At 39.0% G+C, this 14,089-nt stretch overlaps 1 non-coding gene across 1 annotated transcript; it reads right to left on the reverse strand.

The window, feature by feature from the left end:
- Positions 1-13,481: 13,481 nt before the first annotated feature.
- Positions 13,482-13,611, reverse strand: LOC132229045 (small nucleolar RNA SNORA17). The gene has a single exon (XR_009451615.1). It is a non-coding gene; the product is annotated as a small nucleolar RNA SNORA17 (small nucleolar RNA).
- Positions 13,612-14,089: the final 478 nt, after the last annotated feature.

The following is a 14,089-nucleotide window of genomic DNA, read 5'->3' on the forward strand; positions in this document are numbered from 1 at the left end:
GAAAGTCTCCAGCTCTAGAAGATATGAAGATATAAGCTGACGTTTGGCTAAATAATCATCCAAGTGATGTCAGGTAGCAGGCAGCAGTGGTCCCGCAGTGGCTCTCTATAGTATATCTGAAACCCTATATTCTGGGTGGATATGTATGTATATATGTGTGCCTATAAATAAATTTCTCAAAATTGAAGACTGGAAAATTTCAGCAAAATTAATCCAAATTTAATTTTGACTCAATAAAATACATTCTCCTTGATCTGGATTAAATAGCACCTCATAATTTAGTATTCATAATTTGTTAAAATGAAATACTTAACTCAAAAATCCACATTAGTACATATATATTTATTGCCATATTAATACATGCACTCATATGTACATTTTAATAGGTATAAAATTCAATTGTAATATTTAACTAAATATTAAGGTTAAAACTAAATTATTGGAAAAAATACTAAAAGTAAAAGCTTGGCATATCATCTAGAAACTTGAACATTTAATTCACTAGGCTTTTTGTGTTATTAAATTTTGATAGAATTCATAGATAGCATATTAATAATGAGGTCTCTCATTATCTCTTAATTCTGATTTTATACAAATTAAATAGCATAATTTTATCATTGAAATTATTAGTGTATTAAGGCTAACTGTACACTGTGTAAATAATTTTGAAGTTTATAAAATATTTTGACAAAACAGATCATGAATTCAAAATGTAAGTGTTTCTCATTTATTTTTTCTTAGCAATGAAAACTTACCCAAAGCAAGCAAGCTGGAACATAGATTGAGTAAATAGATAATGTTTAATAGCTAAAACAGAAAATTAATTCTTAAAAAAATCTTTACTTATATATGTTTTCAAATTCACACTGTTTGATAGGCAAGTCGACTACATTGCCATTAGCATAATCAGTCAACCTAGCAATAGTTATTCAACACCAACTACATGTCAGAGAATATATTCTAGAAGTTTGCTTCTGAGAATAAATAAAATAGACAATAATTTCTGCTATCACAGAGTTTATATTCTAGTAGGGAAAAACAGACAGTACACTATATATATATTTTAATGGTCGTGAATGCTCTAGAGAAAATTAAGTGAAGGGCCTAGGATATGCTGAGTGTTTGTGTGTTTGTGGGTGGAGGAGGGGGTGTGAGTTTCTATACAGAATGATCACTGAAGCCAAAAAGAAAATGTCAAGTGAGCAGAAATCTGAAGATGATGGCAAGCCAAAGAAAATATAAGAACAGAGCATTCCATACACAGGAAATAGGAAACAGGAAGTGCTAAACTTTGAGGCCGAGGTTTTTCTGCTATATTCAAGAATGAATCAAGAGGTGTAGGTAGGAGGTGAGTAGCAGAAATCAGATCGCACAGGGCATACGAGGACATTGTAAGTCCGTGGCATTTACCCTGAGTGGCATTGAGGGGCTTGAGCAGAGGGGTGTCTTGACCTAGCTTAACTTTGTAAACAGACCAGAGTGGAACTGTCAAAAAATAGCAGGATTCTGAATATATTTTTATATTAAATTTGAAATCATTTGATTAAGCATAATACAAACAATGAATTTTTAACCCATGCTACTGCTACCAAAGCCATCCTTGTAGTGTGAAAACTGTGTTACATTAAGTTTATTTCATTGCTATGCATGCAAGTGACTACTTTTTAATTTTGAATTGATTTGTATCACATAATATCATAAAATATTTATGTACAACTAAATTGTCAAGATGAGTTAAATGAAGTTACATTAATGAAGGTTTTTTTATATTTAAACTGTTTTTTTACTTGTTTTGGTCCTAGTCATTGATAAAAGTTACATAGGACTAGTGAAGGCACAGGCACTAGTCCTACTCAACATAAATACACAACACTTACAAATAGGCTTACACATATCAAAATGGCAATGTTCAAGAAGTCCTTTATATAAATACCATATATGTTTCTACAGATGTTAAAGATATATCATAGAACATGGGAAAAATTGATTAAAAACATTTTTCACATTGCCACAGTTCTATACTTAATTGTCTGTAGGCATTCCAAAACCTACTTGTTATCCAACAGCAGGCCTCATGAGAGTGCTTCTGAGCTTTGATTAGGAGCCAGGGTATATGGTTGTTTTCACCTAATGCATCCCTATAGCTAAAAACCTAAAATGAGTGCACACTGTTATCTGCTCTGAAAACAACATACCATAGTAACCAGAGGTCATCTTCCAGACAAGTCTATCAGCAGGAATGTTGGGGTCCAATGAGAATCCAACAGAGAGGCAGTCATGGCATGCAGGCTGCCAGCTGAGAACTAGTTCAGTTAAGGGGACTACAGTAGATTTGACCTTGCCTCTAGGTACCAAAAAATTCATCCTTTTCATTAGCTATTTTATGTTAACCACACACTCTGATTCTCACTGTTGGGTTTTTTGGTCTTAATGCTTTTGGGAGGCATATTTTCTTTAAAAGGCATGATTATACAGTAGTAGAAATCATTTAGAATATATACACCAGAATGTACGAACTGAAACGTGGTTTCTTTTCACTGTGATAGTTCCCCTTAACTTTCAAATTTCATGTGAATTTAAGCTCCCATCTTGTTCTACTACCATGCAATTGTAAAGAAACGATGAATTTTTCATCAGTTGCTTTCTTATCATAGCAGAGGTAATGGGTCACTGGAGTAGAAATCAAAATAATAATTACTATATTTTGGTTTTGTGAGTTGTTACCCACATAGCCTTGGAATATATCTTTGACCTACAATTTCTTAGTTTATAAAAAGGGGACAAAGCATTTCTCATTTATCTCCCAGAAATAGGGTGATATATTTTTAATTTTAAAAATGTTAACATGTGCAAGGTGTTTTTAGTACAGGTTTTCTTCCCCCACAATGTATGTCATGCATATAGATATAGATAGGCCTTGAATAATAAAATGTGAAATTTTTAAACATAAAATGTATTTCACTTGTTTCAGATATTATCTAGTGCATGTAGCCTAGATTCCACAGATGTTTGGCTTTGGATTGCTGTCTCAACTCTAACATTAAAGATCTGATTATGAATCGTTACTTTATTATTAAGTCTTTTCAAAACGAATTGCTTGAATACATTAATAAATGAATCATAAATTAAGAAATTAGTGGTTTATTTCTGCAGTATCTGTATTATTACCTATATTTACACCAATTGTGGATAAACACTATTAAATTCATACATTGATAAAAAAAATTTCAAAATACTTATTTCCACAGAAAGTTTTTTTTTTTTTGGGGGGGGGGGTATGCATTGTTTATGTTTTAGACTAGGACCATTTTGATCTCTAAATTTTCTGGGTTGCTTATGTAATGGTGCATATCCATGAAACTATCTATCACTTGATGACTAATTGAAATGTGCTGATCAAAGTCACAATTGTGAATAAATAAATCTCAACAAGAAGTATGGAAAAAATGTACTAATCTGTTATCTTGCAGGATGTATGTAAATGTGTCTTAAAAAAGAGCATGGACAATATTTGTCAGGTTGACATTTGTTTAACAAAGGGCAGAATTTTAGATTAGGACCACTTGTCTTAATTGAATGCACAATTCCATTTTAAATATACATAAAATATAATATTTAAGTATAATAAGAATATCATCTCAGATTTTACAATGCTTTATAGTTCCCAAGTTTTTTAAATTTTGTTTTATTGCTTAAAGTATTATAAAGAGTATTACATAAATTCATCTCCAGTTTTAATTAAAGTACATATTTTTATTGCTTTCAGAGAGGAAGGGAAAGGGAGAAAGTGATAGAAACATCAATGATGAGAGAATCATTGATTCGCTGCCTCCTCCATGCCTCCTACTGAGAATTGAGCCCACAACTGGGCATGTGCCCTTGACCGGAATCAAACCCGGTATGCTTCAGTTGGCAGGCCAATACTCTATCCATTGAGCCAAACCAATTAAGACTTTAGTTTTAATTAAATACAAATAGTAACCACTAACAAAATCCTGAGGAAATATAATTTAGCTAGAGGCCCGGTGCACAAAAATTTGTGCACTCGGTGGCAGGGGGGGGGCTCCCTCACTCCAGCCTGTGCCCTCTTGCAGTCTGGGACCCCTCGGGAGATAACGACCTGTTGGCTTAGGCCTGCTCCTGGGTGGCAGAGGGCAGGCCCAATCCCTAGGTGCAGCCCCTGGTCAGGCTCAGAGCAGGGCCGATTGGGGAGTTGGGGCATCGCCCCCTGTCATTCACAGAGCAGGGTGGATCAGGGGGTTGGGGTGCCGCCCTCAGTCACACTCAGGGTAGCGCCAATTGGAGGCTTGGGGCACCATCCCCTGTCACACTCAAGGCAGGGTCGATGGGGAGGTTGCGGCACCACCCCCTGTCACTCACAGAGCAGGGCCAATCAGGGGGTTGGGGAGCTCCACCCTGTCACGCACAGAGCAGGGTCAATCAGGGGGTTAGGGAGCTCCCTCCTGTCACTCACAGAGTAGGGCCGATAGGGGAGTTGGGGCACCGCTGCCTGTCACACACAGAGCAAGCCAGATCAGGGGGTTGGGGCGCCACCTTCTATCACCCACAGAGCAGGGCCAATCAGAGGGTTGGGGTGCCACTGTCACACTCAGGGCAGGGCTGATGGGGAGGTTATGGCTCCACCCCATCACACACAGAGCAGGGCCCGTGGGGGGGGTGGGGTTGGGGCACCGCACCCTGTCACACACAGAGCCGCAGGGAGATCCAGAGGTTGGGGAGCTCCCCCCTATCAGGCACAGAGCAGGGCTGATCAGGGGGTTGGGGTGCCTTCCCCTGTCAGGAACAGAGCAGGGCAGATAGGGAGGTTGTGGCTCCGCCCCCTGTCACACACAGAGCCGCAGGGCGATCAGGGGGTTTGGGCACTGCCCCCTATCACACTGATCCCGGTGCCAGGAGGCCTCGCGGCTCTGCTGATCCCGGTGCTGGGAGGCATATTACCCTTTTACTATATAGGACAGAGGCCTGGTGCATGGGTGGGGGCTGGCTGGTTTGCCCTGAAGGGTGTCCTGGATCAGTGTGGGGATCCCCACTGGGGTGCCTGGCCAGCCTGGGTGAGGGGATGATGGCTGTTTGCAGCTGGTCACACACCCTTCAGGGTGGGGGTCCCCACTGGCGTGCCTGTCCAATCTGGGTGAGGGGTTGAGGGCTGTTTTCAGGCTGTGACTGAAGCTCCCAACTGCTCCTTTTTTTCTTTTTTATTCTGGGCCAGCTTTAGCTCTGAGGCTCCAGCTCTTAGGCACCCACTGCTGAAAGCAGGTATCTGGTTTGTTTAGGTTCTTTTATCGGAACTCTGTATCAATTCCAGCTCTGACATCCCGGCTCGCTGAAAGCAGGTTTCTGGGGTTTTGTTTAGCTTCTATATTTGTTACAATGTTTTTTAAACTGCAGGCTCAGAGGCTGGCAAGCAGGCAGGGAACGTTGGAGTCCTCTGTCACTGAAGCAAGCAAGCCTCATGTTAGTTTCAAGCTGCCTGGCTGCTGGTCGCCATCTTGGCTGGCAGTTAATTTGCATATCTCGCTAATTAGCCAATGGGAAGGGTAGCGGTTGTACGCCAATTACCATGTTTCTCTTTTATTAGATAGGATATCTAATTGAGATGGTTAGATTTCTAGCAAACTGTGCAATTTCATTATAGACCATCCAGAAACTTTCACATACAATATTGTTGTTTTTGTCCATGCATGTGTGTACATATTGGCACATATAAATATGTACATATACATATATACTCTGTATACATAAATACACACAGGATTTTTCTAGAAACATCTTTTTTTCCCCATAAGTGTAATTGTAACATGTGCCGTATGTCACCTTCAGAGATTGTGTCCCAAAAGTATTGAAAATTAAGAGAGCTGGAAAATGTCCATATGTTAACTGAAAGAGTGGAAGAGAGATTTGAGCTGCAATAAATAATTTGTCTAACCTTATTCAGCTATGAGGACAGCTGGTTCAGAAACTAAGCATATCTCTGAATTCGTTTTGGTGTACTCAAATAAATTAGCTTGAAAATAGTAGACAGAGTTGCCAAATTGATACCATTTAAGTCTCTTTATCATATGCTTGCTCCTCTTTACTATTTGCTCCTCTCTACAGATTGATACCAATACTTAAAAAAATCTTTGTGATTTTGTGTCTTTTATCATTGATCTAACACCGGACTATATGTACATTGCTTCAAATTATAACTACCTATTTTTGTTTGTACTTTACAAATTTATGCACTGGATGCTGAAAAAGACAGACTAAATTGTTTCTTTTTTGTTCTTGTTAATTCTCACCTGAGGATATTTTTCCACTGATTTTTAGGGAGAGTGGAAGAGAGAGGGAAAGACAGAGAGAAACATCAATGTGAGAAAAACACATCGATTGGTTGCCTCCTGCATGAGCCCTGACAGGGGCCTGGGCTGGAGAGGAGCCTGTAACCAAGGTACATGCCCTAGACCAGAATTGAACCCGGGACTCTTCAGTCTGCAGGCTGACACTCTTATCCACAGAGCCAAACCGGCCAGGGCAATTATTTATTTATTTATTTATTTATTTATTTATTTATTTATTTATTTATTTTTTAAAGAACAACCTAGTTACTTGCATAACAAACATGTGTATATGTCCACATTATTATGAAATTTTTATTATGAAAGTATAAACACTCCAGTTACTGTGTGTTTGTGTGTGGCGGGGGAGGGGGCATGTGTGTGTTTCTACTGATGGTCCTGAAGATCCACGTGTGTCTAGATCAACACTACTGTGTTTCCTCCATATCTGAAAGGCATGATCTGCCATTAACATGCAAAGGGCAGTAAGAAATGAAATGCTCTTGGGCTTGGCAATGAGCTGTGGATTGCCCCAGTGCTATGAGTATAATTTAGAGAGGAGGAAAAACGGCAGCTCCTGATGCATTTGAAATCCTAGCTGCCATTCCTTCCCTGGGATGGTAGATGTTATGTTTTAACAGGACTGGGCCACTGGGTGCTCAGATATCTAGTTAAACATTATTACTGATTGTGTCTGTGAGGGTGTTTCTAGAAGAGATTGGCATTTGAATTATTGCACTGAGTAAAGCAGATGGCCCTCCACAATTTAGGAAAGCATCTTTTAGCCCATTCCGGGCCTGAATGGGACACAAAGGTTGAATAGGAGAAAGGTTGAATTCACTATCAGCCTGACTGTGTGAGCTGGAGCATAAATGCTTTTTTGTTTGTTTGTGTTTTACCTAGGCACTCCTGGTTCTCAGGCCTTCACAGTGGACTCTAACCTACACCAACAGCTCTCTGTGTTGTCAGGCCTTCAAAGTACACCGCCAGCTTTCCTGGGCATCCAGTCTGCACTTGGCAGATTGCAGGGCTTCTCAGCCTCCATTATCTCATCCAATGCCTTATAATACATTTTGGGAGAGAGAGAGAGAAACTTATAGGCTCCATTTCTCTGTATTACCCTCCTAATACTCTCCCTAAAATATCAAAGCCTATGTATTGCTATTATAAGGAGTTCTGATTACTTTTCAATTATATGGAACCCTTCCACACATTTCTCATATTGTCATACTCATCACATAAATACAAGAAACATGTTTGTTAAAACGGAAAAAATGAATTCATATATAAAGTTTATATGTGTGTGGGGCTGTGTAAATAATATATAAACACAGCAGTTAAGACATTATAATAAGTTTACTATCATTACTAAATGTAAAATATGTAGTCCTTTATATAAAAAATCTCTGTTACACTTATAGCTAATCTTATGATCTCTGTTTAATATTTAAGAATACTTACTCTTCCAGTTTTCAGTTAGCATCCCCTAAGTTCAGCAGCTAGTAGATGGGAGGTTCTAAAGTCTGAATTGTTTAACTAATGCTGCTTCACCAAACAACCATTATTAATTCCTTAGCAATGTAACAAACAATCCAACATGTTAATAATGTTATATTTTTAAAGAAATTCATACAATATAAATATTTCATAAAATTATTTGGAGCCGAAACCGGTTTGGCTCAGGGGATAGAGCGTCGGCCTGCTGACTGAGGGGTCCCGGGTTCGATTCCGGTCAAGGGCATGTACCTGGGTTGCGGGCACATCCCCAGTGGGGAGTGTGCAGGAGGCAGCTGGTCGATGTTTCTCTCTCATCGATGTTTCTGGCTCTCTGTCTTTCTCCCTTCCTCTCTGTAAAAAAATCAATAAAATATATTAAAAAAAATTATTTGGAGTGAAAAGTTATTTAAGTAAAACTATTTTTGAAACTTCAAAAGAATTTATGTCAGACTTCTAAAGAATTTGATCTGAATATAATTGTTGACCTCTTCTACTGGAACATATAAGTTCCAACAGCATCTCCCTAGTTATGTTGACAAAAATATTTGTTGAGGAGTCAGGCAATTTCTTTTTATATGATGTAGCTTCAAACGCTTCTAATATGTTAAAAAGCATAACTACTTTCTCTTTATAAACTACTAGAGGCCCGATGCAAGGATTTGTGTACTGGCGGGGTCCCTTAGCCTGGCCTGTGGAGATCAGGACAAAACCAGCTCTCTGACATCCCCTCAGGGGTCCCAGATTGCAAGAGGGCGGTTCTTGGGTGATGCACCCCGAAATTGGGCTTCCTCCTCTCTGAGTCTGGGTTGTGGGTAAAGCAGATTAGGGGCTGACAGTTCCCCAGTAGCAATTTAACCCATGGCCTATTCCACTAGGAATCAGGCTCCCTCCTCTACTGGTCATAGCATCTGCTCCCTGGTGGTCATTGCATGTCATAGCTACCAGGAGAATGATCAAACAGTTGGATGGTCCGTTAGGCTTTTATATATGTAGATCTTTTGTTGATAAGCCTTTAACATAATGTTTGGAACATAAAGTTTTCAACATTAGTTTTTATGTGATCAGAGGAGTTAAAATTTGTTTATTTTGATAAGATGATAATATTAACTTGAAAATAATTTTGGGCTATTATATTAAGAGTGAATAAAAATTATTATGTGAAAAGTTTGTTTTGTCTGTTTGATGAGCATAAATAATACCTCATTAACACTATATAGAAGTTTTTAATTAAATTAATTAAACATAACTTTCAACTAACTCGTTTCTTTTAGCATAAACACACACACACACACAGTCATGCATCTTTAAAAATTTTCCATAAACCTAAATAAAAGTATTGAATTTAAAATATAACATTTAAAAAATATGCTTTGAGGAAAAAATGTAACTATCCAATTTGGATATTTTTTTGCATATTTTTTTCTTAAAACACCTTTATCATGATTGTCATTGTGCATTCACATTTTAGTGTAAAGTCTGAAATTTACTTTCCTATATAGAGCCTCTCTAGAAATGTGCTTAGTTGTTAGTAATTTAAATAGATTATTGAAGTCATAGGGCCCATTTTTTTTGCATAAGATTCATTCAAGAATGAATACCTTTTAATCAAAAATCAAACCTTGTTAAAATGGCTATTATCATAGTCAAACAACTGTTGATATACTTCAATACATTTGAAGAGAGAGAGAGAGAGAGAGAGAGAGAGATTTTAGAGAGGAAAGAAGGAGTGATGGAAACATCAATGATGAGAGACAATCATCCATCAGCCACCTCCTGCATGTCCCCTACCGGATATTAGGGATCTAACCCAAAACCCAGGCATATACCCTGACCAGGAATCAAACCTCAACCTCCTGGTTCATAGGTCAACTCACACTCAACCACCTAACAACAATATATATATACATACATGAGGATTGGCACATATCGCTGGAATATCATCTTCTTTTGACTACTAAATGTAGGCAATATATCTTAGTAGACATTTCTGAGGATGCCATTATTGATGTCATTATTGATGGTATGCTATATAAATATTTGCCAGAGATTTTGACTCAGCCCATGGGCCCATAGAGAAAATGCTTTCAAATACTACTACATCTAACTCTAATTATAAGGATTTAATTTTTCTGATGTATCTTAAATGTAAAATGAAAATAATTCTTACCTCACACAGATACTGTTTCCAAAGCATCAGAGAGATAATTCCATGTAGTTTTCCTTTTATTTTCCTTCTCAAGTACAATAAAATTTGTTCTTATTTATTTATTAAATACAGATTCTTTTTAAAATACATGAATAAAATTTATTAAATTATATAATAAGATAAATATCACATTTCCCCTTAGAGAACCAGGTAGAATGTGTTTTTGGTTTGTAAAATTCAGGAGACATCAGAATTGTCCTATCATAGAAAAGATAAAAAATAGAATACTTCAGACTAACATGGCTTAGTTAATTAAACTAGTATGTATCTCAACAATTAAGGATTGAAAAACAAAAGCAGATGTAAAATAAATGGTTTTGACGTGTGAAAATTGCAGTAAGAGAAAAATGTGACGAAGAGGTAAACCTGTACACTACTAACTGAAAAGCTTTAAGAAAAGAATCCTTACTTTGTGAAATGTTAATTTTTTATTATGCTGGCTATTGAGAAAATGTTCATGATGGAAGGGAAGCTAAAACAAGCATGTGTACAGTAAGGAAATAACCTTTTTAAATAAACTTTAAATTTTTTTAGATTAAATTTACCTAAAAGTTGTGAACATATCACCGAATTTCCATATACAGTGGGGCCTTGATTTATGAGTGTCCCCACTGACGAGTTTTTCGAGATACGAGCCTTTTCTCAGCTGATTTTTTGCTTTGAGTTGTGAGCTAAAATTCGGGTTACGAGCCAGCTTCAGATACCCCACCACTAGTTGGCGCAGCGAACGTCACAGTGAACGCCATATCAGCCCAGCATCACGTGTCTCACTCGTTCACTTTAAGATTTGACATACGAGTCATTTGAGTTACGAGCTCCGTCACGGAACGAATTAAACTCATAAGTCAAGGCCCCACTGTATTGTATTCCCAATTTCTTCTATTATTAACATCTACACTATGGATCATTTGTCACTATTAATAAACCAATGATATCTTGTTATTAACTAACTAGAGGCCCGGTGCACAAAAATTTGTGCACTCGGTGGGGGAGGGGGGGTCCCTGAGCCTGGCCTGTGCCCTCTCGCAGTCTGGGACCCCTCGGGAGATAACGACCTGCTGGCTTAGGCCTGCTCCCGGGTGGCAGAGGGCAGGCCCAATCCCTAGGTGCAGCCCCTGGTCGGGCTCAGAGCAGGGCCAATTGGGGAGTTGGGGCACCGCCCCCTGTCACACTCAAGGCAGGGTCGATGGGGAGGTTGTGGAGCAACCCCCTGTCACACACAGAGCAGGGCCCATCAGGGGGGTTGGGGCTCTGTACCCTGTCACGCACAGAGCAGGGCCCATCAGGGGGTTGGGGTGCTGCCCTCTATCACCCACAGAGCAGGGCGGATCAGGGGGTTGGGGCGCCGCCACTCTCACACTCAGGGCAGGGCTGATGGGGAGGTTATGGCTCTACCCCGTCACACACAGAGCAGGGCCCGTGGGGGGGAGGGGTTTGGGGAGCTCCCCCCAATCAGGCACAGAGCAGGGCTGCTCAGGGGGTTGGGGCGCCGCCCCCTGTCACACACAGGGCCGCAGGGCGATCAGGGGGTTTGGGCGCTGCCCCCTGTCACGCTGATCCCGGTGCTGGGAGGCATATTACCCTTTTACTATATAGGGTAGAGGCCTGGTGCATGGGTGGGGCCGGCTGGTTTGCCCTAAAGGGTGTCCTGGATCAGGGTGGGGGTCCCCACTGGGGTGCCTGGCCAGCCTGGGTGAGGGGCTGAGGGCTGTTTTCAGGCTGGGGGTGACTGAACTCCCAAACGCTCCTTTTTTCCTTTTTTTCCTTTTTTTTTTTTTTAATTCTGTGCCAGCTTTAGCTTGAGGCTTGGCTCCAGCTCTTAGGCCTCCGGCTGAAAGTAGGTTTCTGGCCTTTGCTTACAATGTTGCCAATCTGCTGGCTGAAGTTGGGCGTATTTGTTACAATGTTTCTTAAACTGCCCGCTCAGAGGCCTGCCTGCTGCAGGGGGGGAACGTTGGTTTCCTCCGTCACTGAGGCAACCAAGCCTCATGTTAGTTTCAAGCTGCCTGGCTGCCGGCCGCCATCTTGGCTGACAGTTAATTTGCATATCTCGCTGATTAGCCAATGAAAAGGGTATCGGTCGTACGCCAATTACCATGTTTCTCTTTTATTAGATAGGATGTCCATGTTTTAGAGTTCCTTAGGTTTTGTCTCATCTCTGTTTAGAGTATCAAGATCTCATCTATAATGCCTCATTTGATTTAGTTGTTAACTCCTTAGAATCTTTTCACTGTGACAATTTCTCAGACTGTCCTAGTTTTCGATGATGTTGACAGTTTTGAGGAGTAGTAGGCTATTATATTTTTTAATATCTCTCAATTTGGATTTTAAGATTTTTTTCTCAGGATTAAACTGAGTTTATATGTTTTTAGAAGGAAGAGCACAAAAATGAAGAGTCATTTTAATCAAATTATCCCAAAAGTACATACTATCAGTATGACTTCTCACTGTTAATATTAAATTTGATCACTTGACTGTGGTAGTATTTACAGGATTTCTATACCATACAATTACACCTTCCTCCCTTCACCTTTACCTTGGAGGTATGTTGCTAGTCCAGCCCACACTTAAAAAGTGGGGTGTTACGCTTCACCTTCTCAAGGGTGAAGTATCAAAATAAATTACTTGGAATATTTAGCACTGAAAATTTATTCCTCTCAATATTGACTCATGAATATTTATTTAAAATTCAATATTATTGATCTTATCATATGATTTTGCTTCTATAGCCTGTTGATATAGTGGATTAAACTAATTGATTTTTAAATGTTCAACTAGCCTTGCATGAGTTAGATAAATCCCACTTGGTCATGGTGCATAATTTTTATACAATGTTGGATTAAATTTGCTAATAATTTATTGAGCATTTTGGCATTTGTGTTCATAATGTATATTTGTTTGTAAGGTTTTTAAAAATATATGTCAATTTTGATAATAGGGTAACATTGGATTCATGGAATGAGTTGGGAAGTGTTTTCTCTTCTTCTGTCTTCTGGAATAAAATTGGTATAAATCTTGCTTAAAATATTTATAGAATTCACCGGTGAACCCACCTACACCTGGTTCTTTATATTGAAAGGTTATTTATTATTGATTCAATTTAATTTAATGAATAAGTATAGGTCTATTCAGATTATTTCTTCTTGTGTGAATTTTGACAAATTGTGTCTTTCAAGGAATTAGTCCATTTTATCTCAGTAATTAAATTTGTGGGAATAAAGTAGTTCATAATATTCTTTTATTATATTTTTAATTCAATGGGAGTTGTAATAATGTCCCCTTTTTCATTTCTGATATTATTAATTTGTATTCTCTCTCTCTCTCTCTCTCTCTCTCTCTCTCTCTCTCTCTCTCTCTCTTTCTCCTAGGAGAGAATTAAGGAGCTTTTACCTGACGGCTCCAGGTCTCCAGCACCTGCCAGCAGCCCAGCGCAGGCACCAAGTGTCAGACTGTCAACCATCCAGACATCCCCAGCCAAGATCCTGGGCATAGGAGAGCCTCTCTCCTCTCTGCCACCTAATGACACAGACAGCACATGGCAGCCACACCTGCAACGCATCTAGGGGTAGTAATATTTGGGATTTCTTATCTATTTTTCTGTTATTGATTTCTAGTTTAATTCCATTGTATGATTTCTATTTTTTTAATTAGTTAAGGTTTCTTTTATAATCCAGAATGTGCTCTACTTAGTGAATGTTTCACGGGAGCCTGAGAAAAATGTGTAATTTTTCTTTTGTTGAATGAAGTAATCCATAGAAGTCAATTATGTTCAATTACCTGATAGTGTTGTTGAATTGAACTATGTTCTTCCTGATTTTCTGGCTGCCTGGATCTGTCCATTTTTGCTAGAGGAATAAAAATCTACATCAATCATATTACTTGGCTTTTACACAAATCATTTGAAAATTTATGTCCACAAAAACCTGCTCACTGTCCCTGGCTGGGTGGCTCAGTTGGTTAGAGCACCATCTCGTACACCAAAAAAAAAAAAAAAAAGGTTTTGGGTTAGATTCCTCGTCAGGGCACATGTCTAGGTTGCAGGTTCAAT

This window comes from Myotis daubentonii, chromosome 2 (genome assembly GCF_963259705.1).
Source record: "Myotis daubentonii chromosome 2, mMyoDau2.1, whole genome shotgun sequence".
NCBI lineage: Eukaryota > Metazoa > Chordata > Mammalia > Chiroptera > Vespertilionidae > Myotis > Myotis daubentonii.